The sequence below is a fragment of the Spea bombifrons genome, chromosome 2 (assembly GCF_027358695.1).
Source record: "Spea bombifrons isolate aSpeBom1 chromosome 2, aSpeBom1.2.pri, whole genome shotgun sequence".
Lineage (NCBI taxonomy): Eukaryota > Metazoa > Chordata > Amphibia > Anura > Pelobatidae > Spea > Spea bombifrons.
The window spans coordinates 49,205,224-49,213,762 of NC_071088.1; the positions used below are offsets into that span (position 1 = coordinate 49,205,224).

The 8,539-nt window shown below is 42.3% G+C and overlaps 1 non-coding gene across 1 annotated transcript; it reads left to right on the plus strand.

The window, feature by feature from the left end:
* The first annotated feature begins 4,688 nt into the window (after positions 1–4,688).
* On the plus strand, positions 4,689–4,803 carry LOC128475678 (U5 spliceosomal RNA). The gene has a single exon (XR_008346726.1). It is a non-coding gene; the product is annotated as a U5 spliceosomal RNA (small nuclear RNA).
* Positions 4,804–8,539: the final 3,736 nt, after the last annotated feature.

Consider the following 8,539-nt stretch of genomic DNA (forward strand, 5'->3'; position numbering starts at 1 on the left):
AGGCATTTCAGGAGGCAGAGTGGCGTTAAGGGGGCATTTAATAGTGCACTCTGCCTCCTGAAATGCCTTATACCTCCCTATATGCCACTCTGCCCCATAATATGCCTTTTAACCCCCTATATGGCAGAGTGGCATATAGGGGTATAAGGCATTTCTGGAGGCAGAGTGCTCTATACAATGCCTTTTAACTCCCTTAATGCCACTCTGCCTCCTGGAATGCCTTATACCTCCCTATATGCCACTCTGCCCCATAATATGCATTTTAACCCCCTAAATGCCAGAATGGGATATAGGGGTATAAGGCATTTCTGGAGGCAGAGTGGCATATAGAGGGTTAAAAGGCATATCATGGGCCACAGTGCCATATTGGTGTGGCAAGCCTGGGGGCAGATGTGCGTAACTGGGGGACAGGTTGGAAAATACAAGAAATAAAAACAAAAAAAAAATATTTTTCTCAATCATAGCTTTTATTAAAAAAAATAGTTTACATGAATTAACATTTACTGGTAAAACTTTTTTCCTTTAGGGTCGTCTTATATTCAGGCTTTTTCTTTTTTTCCTAAGTTAATATTCAGATTTTGGGGGGTCGTCTTATAATCAGGGTCGTCTTATAATCGAGCAAATACGGTATACTGCTACATTCTGTCCTATGCCTAGCGGTTTTATCCTGAAAGATTTGCGGACTATTTGGTATCGGAAGGCGACCCTAGCAACCTGATTGACTTTCGGCTTCTTCTCTCCCCCCCTACTTCTTTCTATTTCTCCCCCTCCCTTTTTTTTCCCCATCCCTCCCCCTTCCCAGTTATGAAAAAAAAAAACTGAGATCTTTATGGCATATTGTATGTACATTATACCGATGTGCTGATTACGGTTTTTGTCTTTACACACTGTACTGCGGTATATTTACTGTGATGTCCGATTGTAATACGCATTTATTTATTTATTTTTATTTTTTTTGTTTGTTTCTCCATATTACACGGATGTTATCTATGTTCTCTTTTATGTCTGATCTTAATAAATATTAAGTGACCAAAAAACTAAAATGCCAACATTTGAAATACCCTGGAATGTCTAGTTTTCACAAATATATGGTTTGATGGGGTAAATTGCATTGGCGGGCTTCAAAGGTACCCAAATAGCACATGGGGCAGAATGACTAGATTTCGTGATTTTTTTTTTTTAAATAGCAAAACTCTAAAAACATAAAAACATTGGGTATTTATAAACTCAGGACAAATAGTAGAATCTATTTAACGGGTATTTTCATTAGTTTTTGCAGATGAGTAAAAGATTTTTCAAATTAAAGTGAGAAAAAGTAATTTTTTAACAAAAAATCACCATATTTTATCATAGATGATATGATAATATCGAAAAAAAGGGTTAATGTTTTTTTAACAATAATACAGTAAATAAAAACCATACAGCACTGATAACAGTGTACGAAAAATACAAAAAGCAAAAATATAAAAAATAAATTAAAAAAAATAATAAAAAAGAAAAAATCCTTACATCCCATTGCCCTAGCACAACATCTAAAAGGTATAACCCCGGAGACTTCTGGGAGGCGGGCCCTTGAGATGGCTGCTTTTTAATCACGCTCCTCACCTTCAACTAACATCTATAGCCATCGAACCGTCTCGAAGCAGATTTCCAAACGTTACTCATCATCTCCTTGACGGCTAATCATCCATTACGAGACCTGGCTGTTATTTTTTTTACTTTTTTACTTTGGAGCTGCAAATTCCGCACATTGTGCTGCGGCCCGGGAGTTGAGGCCTCTTTTCAGGCTGTCGGACTGCTGTGAGGATTGCCCTATTTCGCCACAGTGTTTCCACTGACACACCTATCCACCGGGACCCACTTACCTGCCTGCTCCGGTCTGGTATAGCCTGGCAATGCCTGCTACTTACCCCACTTGATTTTGCTGTTCTGCTGCGGTGGCCTTGGCGGGCTGCCGTGCAGTCGGCGATATCTCTGGGGGATCGAGGTACACAATTGGTGGTCCTGGTTGGAGGTCAGCGATCGGGTGCCCGACCCCGCTCTCCCCTTTTTAGGGTGTAGTGTTGGGGATTACAAGGCTGGCAAAGACTCCTAATGGCTGGTTCTGCATGGAGGTGACCACGTGTGCCATACAGTGTCCGAAGCCTGTTCTGCTTGTGGAGTGCCGCGTGGGTGAGGCCATCGATTGCATCGACTGCATCGTCTCCATTCAACATACGCTACCTCAGCTTTCTACATCTGGCTGCCACCGAGACATGCTGTGAACCACTTCGGTACTTCAACCCTGAACATATCTACCGGGCGGTGAGGTAGGGCCCACCAGCGTGTTTGGCGGGCTTTCTTTATTAACCTTTTTTATTTAGTTTTCTGCCCGGTATTCTTTTTTTTTTTTTATTATTATTATTTTTCTTTTTTGTGTGGTACAGACCGACTTCCAACATTAGTTAGATAAAAGGGTGCGAGGGGGTTTTAGTTAGGTTGGGCGGGGGGGTTTGGGGTTCGAGCCTTATCATCCACGGATTGCTCATTTCTCCATACTTTCTTGGCAACAAGATTCTATACCAGCTATACTTTGTTGGACCTTGGGAGGTAAGGGTGGGTTATAGTTAGGTAGGGTAGGTTTTAGCTAGGTTGGGTGGAGGGACTGGGACCAGGAGTTTTTTTTTGTTTCTCGATATCTATAACATTGCTTCTTTAATTTGCTGTAACCGCTTGGGACATTAATTTTTCACTGTGCTGTGGTCGCCTGTGGAATTATTTCTTCACTTGACTATATTTGCCTGCAGCATTGTTATCCACTCTGCTATGTCTGCCTGAGGAATTGTTATCCACGCTGCTAAAGTTGCCTTAAGTGTTGCTTTTCCAACTTGATATATTTGCCTAATCCATTGTTTATCCAATCCATAGTTTTTGTCCTAGGCATTATTTTTCCACTCTTCTGTATTCAATTGAGTCGCGGTTATCTAAATTGCTATATCTACCTGCGGCATTGTTCATCTGTTTTGCAGTATTTGCTAGTAGCAGTGTTCTTCATTTTGCTTTATTGCCTAAGGCATTGTTATCCACGTTACCATATTTCCCTAAGGTGTGATTTCTTCCGTCAGCACTATTTGCCACACTTGCCTAGGGCATCATTTCTCCATTTTGCCATATCTGCCTGGGCGTTGTTTATCTAAATTGCTGTATTGCCTGCGGCACTGTTTATCAACTTTGCTGTATCTGCCTATCGTTTTGTTTATTCTACTTACTATATTTACCTGAGACGTTGTTTATCCGATTCAGTGTTATCACCTGACTTTTCAAGTATTTTCCTGCAGTGTCCCCTTCTCTAAGTGGTCGGGGAGGTTTCATCTTCTCCTCTTCCTCATGGATAAATTCATGGACCCTCCGTCCAAGTCATCCACCAAACAAGGCAAGGCTAGAGATAAATCTACCACGAGTACAAAGACTGTTGCTCCGCCAGTAGTGTCAGATATCGGCCCTGCTTCGGATCTTCCATCCAAAGATCCCTTAACAGCTCAGGATCTCATTACCATAATCCAGAATAATCTGGATTCCAAATTGGATAAATTGTCGTCGTCCATCTGTTCGGTTTTGGCGGAACTGGTTTCTCAGAGTCACAGCTCTGGAGGCACGGGTCTCCGATATTGAAGATGAAAGACATTCAATAACCACTACAATTCGGTCTCAGGAAGCTTTGATTACCAGGATCGATTGGATGATCTAGAAAACCACAGTCGTCGTAACATCCTTCAGCTCATAGGGCTACCGGAGGAGGTCAAAACCCCAGCGCTGCATGATTTGGTTGCGCATTGGCTCCCCAAGACCTTGGGAGTTGTTTGCCCTCAAGGCCAACTGATTATTGAGCGAGTCCATCGTGTGGGGCAAGAACCGGTCTCTTCCACTGTACGTCCCAGAGCTGTGATTTTTGGTGTGTTAAATTATGCCGACAAGGTGAAGACTTTTCGTGTCGGCCAAAAGGCACCAATTCTCTGGGATCTGCTCTGAGCTGCATAAAAAGAAAGTGAACTTTGCTCTTCTTTATCCCGCAAGGCTTAAGATTTTCCATGACGGCAAACCTAATTTCTTTGACAAGTGGGAAAATGGGAAAAGTGTCACTTTCTATTACACTATGTACTTAGTATGTGCATTGGTTTTTGGTCACCATGGGGGGCTCGCTGGGACTCCCCTGGGTCAATTGTTCTAGGCTGGTTGCTGGCTTCTCGTGTGTCACGAGGTATCGGTTGAGGGCCCATCCTAACTCACTTTGTACCTATGACACAATCTAGTTCTAGTACTAACAGTTCGTTATCCTCCTTACGCCTATTGTCCTGGAATGTTGAAGGCTTAAATACCCCAATTTAAGAAGGAAGAAGGTTCTTAGTCATTTAAACCTTTTGCATCCAGACATTATATATCTTCAGGAGACACACTGGTGTGACCCTGCTCATAATGCGTTGAGGGTGCCCTGGCTCGGGGAGTGCTATTCCTTCATGTATGTTAAAAAATCTAGGGGGGTTTCCATTTTATTTTCCAAAAGGCTGCCTTTTGTGGTTGAGTCCGTGTCTAGGGACCCAGATGGAAGGTACATTATCCTCACTGTTAAATTATATACCGAAACATTTTAATGTTAATGTTTATGCCCCCTCTTTCGGATATACTACCTTTTTGAATAAAATCTATGAGCTATACTCTAGTTTCTCTTCAGACCGAATAAATCTTTCGCCTTTTACTAAAGATTTCCGTGGGGAGGAACGACCATGAGTCTTAATCAATTTTTTGATGCCTGGTGTTTGCTGGGCTTAAAAAAAAAATAAAAAAAAAATCTATGAGCTCCTACTGGGAATGTCCGCTCCTAATGTTATCCTGGGGGGTGACTTTAATTCTGTGGCAAACTCTACCTTAGATGTTTCAGGGAGATCTGAGCGCTCAGCAGCATTATCCTCCCTGCCCATGCTGGAACACTTCTTGTGACAGAATGACCTGTCATACAGGAGCCCATGGTACTCAGAGATGGCTGCCCTGCTGCAAACAGGCAGGAACTCCATTGTGTAAAGTAATCCCATTAACAGGATGGCTACCAGGGGGATATTCAGTAGCTAAAGGGGATTAAAGGTTGGGTTGTCTACATGTACCTGTTTATCAATGTTGATTTATGTTAATGAAGTTCTGTGGCTATATCAGTCTATGTTTTACAACAATAAACTGTTCATTCCTGCTGTACTCAGTTCAAGGTAGTTGTGTGTCTACTTATTGGGTACACATAGCAGGGTTCCAAGGTGTGCATGCTGGCTGGTGCTGGAAGTGATTCCTGGGACAACAGGAGGATACATGTGGGTGAATTCTGGGAGTTACTACAGCTATCTTGGTGAACCTGTTACACTTCTCTTTGAGGGATGGTTGGAGATACCTTAACCCAATTGACAGAGCGTATACTTTTTACTCCCACCCACATGACTCGTTCTCCAGAATTGACTACCTGTTTATTCCAGACATGCTCTTACATCGTTTGTTGGATGCAACAGTGGGCCAAATAGTGGTTTCAGACCACACTCCCTTTTGGTTGGATGTTCGACTGAACGTCTCCCTTTGCACTTCTCGTAACCGGCGGTTTCCCTCATATCTCTATCACTCTGACGCATTCAAAGCCTTTTTGATTGCAAAGTGGAATGACTATGTACACGGCAATCATGTCCACCTGGACAATCTGGATTTATTCTGGGGGTCCTCTAAACCCGTAATGAGGGGGCACATTATTGCCTATGTAGCAGGACGCAGGAGGGAGGCTGAGTTGCGGTTCACTCAACTAACCAATGATTTTTCCCGAGCTTATGTTGTCCATAAAATATTCAATACGCCTCATGCGGCGAAGGTTTACAAAGAGACCAAATCGCTATTTGAGGTTTGGGCTAATGAAAAGGCTCAACTTTCCCATAATTATGCTAGAAATGCCTTCTTCCGGTGGGGTAATAGATCCGGGAAACTTCTGGCGAACCTGATTCGGTATTCAAAATTGGCTCATGGCCCTGTTGTACAAATCTCCAACACTGTCCGGGAGACGGTATCAGACCCTAATGATATCACACAATTGTTTGCAGACTATTTTGAGAACTTCTGTAAAGAAGATCCGGCTGACCCGGATATGGTTTCTCACATTTTTCATAGAGCTAATATTCCTAAATTATTGCCGGTGGATAGGGAGCAGCTTGCTGAACCAATTACACTCCTAGAAATTTCAACTATAATTAAAACTCCCCCCAACAGTAAAACCCCATGTCCTGACGGTCTTAGTGCAGAATATTATAAGCTCTTAACTACATAAGTACCTGTGCATCTTGCCAAGATCTATAATCGTTTTCTAGCTGGTGCTACCCCTCCCAAAGAGTTTACAGCGTCCAGGATTATTGTCCTTCCGAAACCTCATAGAGACCCTGCGATACTATCCTCTTACAGACCTATCTCCTTATTAAATCAGGACCTAAAATTTTTTGCTAAAATCATGGCTGCTCGTTTACAGCCTATCTTAATGAAAATCATCTCTCCTTCTCAAACAGGTTTTGTGAAAGGCCGCCATTCTACCCAAAATGTCAGGAATGTGATCGCAGCTATTATGGCCTCTAAACTCACTAAAGACACAAACTTATTATCATAAGTTGTGACGCGGATAAGGCCTTTGATAGGATTTCCTGGTCTTATCTTATCCATTTTTTTAAATTTCATCATTTTGGTCTCCCATTTATTCAGGCCTTCAGAGCTCTATATCACTCCCCCATGGCTCAAGTAACAGTAAATATTATCAAAAGTTCTGCAGATTTTCAGGGTGTCTCGGTTGGGTCGGCCGACCTGAAAGTTGCTGCCTTTGCCGATGATCTCTTGTTGTTCCTATCTGATCCCAATGCAACGATGCCTCACCTCCTCCAACTGAGCATATGGCCTCTGGGTTTCTGTTTAAGGAATAGAAAACAGAAGCGCTTCCCATTTTTCCGCAGGCTAGGCAGAACTGGGGAAGTAACTTCCCATTTAAGTGGACTCCCTACCCTAATATTTGGGGATTAATATCCCGACTAATTTATCACACCTTTATCAATTAAATTTTGTTCCATTGCTACGTCACATGGAGCGCTCCCTTAAAACTTGGTCTAAATTTCATCTTTCCTTCCTGGGGCGCTGCCACTTATATAAAATGATTATCTTCCCGAAACTGCTCTATCTACTTCAAATGTTGCCAATTACCTTGAAAGGATGTTTTGTTCCATAATAAGATTCTGCTACAATTTTTATGGCACAACAAAAAGGCTAGAATTGCAATGATCAAACTTCAACAAACAGTCCATAATTGGTGGAGTGAACTTGCCAAACCTCTGATTATAACTGAGAAGCTAATTAGCACTTTGCAGTAGATTGGATTCAAACTCCTTCTAGATTTGTTAACTTTACCCAGGAACAACAGCTGCCTCCAGACATTTCCTTGGCCTCCCTCCTGCATCTCCCGAGGTCTTCATGGCCTGCTGAACTGGTGTTTAACCCCCTGATTTATCACACGTCACGGACATGGGAGTGTGTTCGACGCCGCATGGGTTTGGATCCTAGTTGCTCCAGATTTCTCTCCCTGGTACATAACCCTGGGTTCCAGCATGGCAGAGAGGATGTTATCTTTAGGCGCCTAGCTAGGTGTGGTGGTCGTTTGGTAAATTATTTCTTAGATCAAAACTCGGGTAAATTACTCACTTATACGCAATTACAGACAAAGTTCTCCCATATGGCGATCCATCCTATCCATTACTTACAGCTCCGTAATTATGTCCATACCATCTCTCCCAGTCTCACGGGTAGAAACTACAACAATGTTCTGGATTCTTTCACGTTATTATCTCCTCTCCAGCAGCTTCGTATGGCAACAATTTATAATATCTTTAGATCCACAATGGAGTGGGATACGCAGGGGGCAGGTGTCGCCTCTTGGAATAACGAATTCCCAGATTTAGATTTGGATTTAATTTTTCGAGCAAATATTAGAAATTCAAAAATTTTAGTAGGGCTGCAACTAACGATTATTTTCATAATCCATTAGTTGGCCGATAATTTTTTCGATTAATCGATTAATCATATAAAAAAAATGTATTTTTTCATTTATTTAAAATAATTTAATAAAGTAACGTAGAATGTTAAAAACCAAACGGCAGAATAAAGAAACTTTGATAAAAATGCATTTCTTGTTTTTTTTACTTCCCAGCCTGCCCCCCAGTTATGCACATTTGAGCCCAGGCTTGCCACACTGCCTCCCAGATATGCCACATACCCCCAGATATGCCACACTGCCTCCCAGACATGCCACTCCACCCTCCCCACATTTGCCTTATATACCCTATATGCCTTATACCCCCAGATATGTCACTTCGTCCTCCCCAGGTATGCCGTAAACCCCACTGATATGCCATAGTGCACTCATAGATTTGCAGACTCGTTCACAGACACAATACTTTTATAAATAAATAAAGGGTTAATCTTCACTGCCCCCAGGATTTAGATTCCCCTCAGT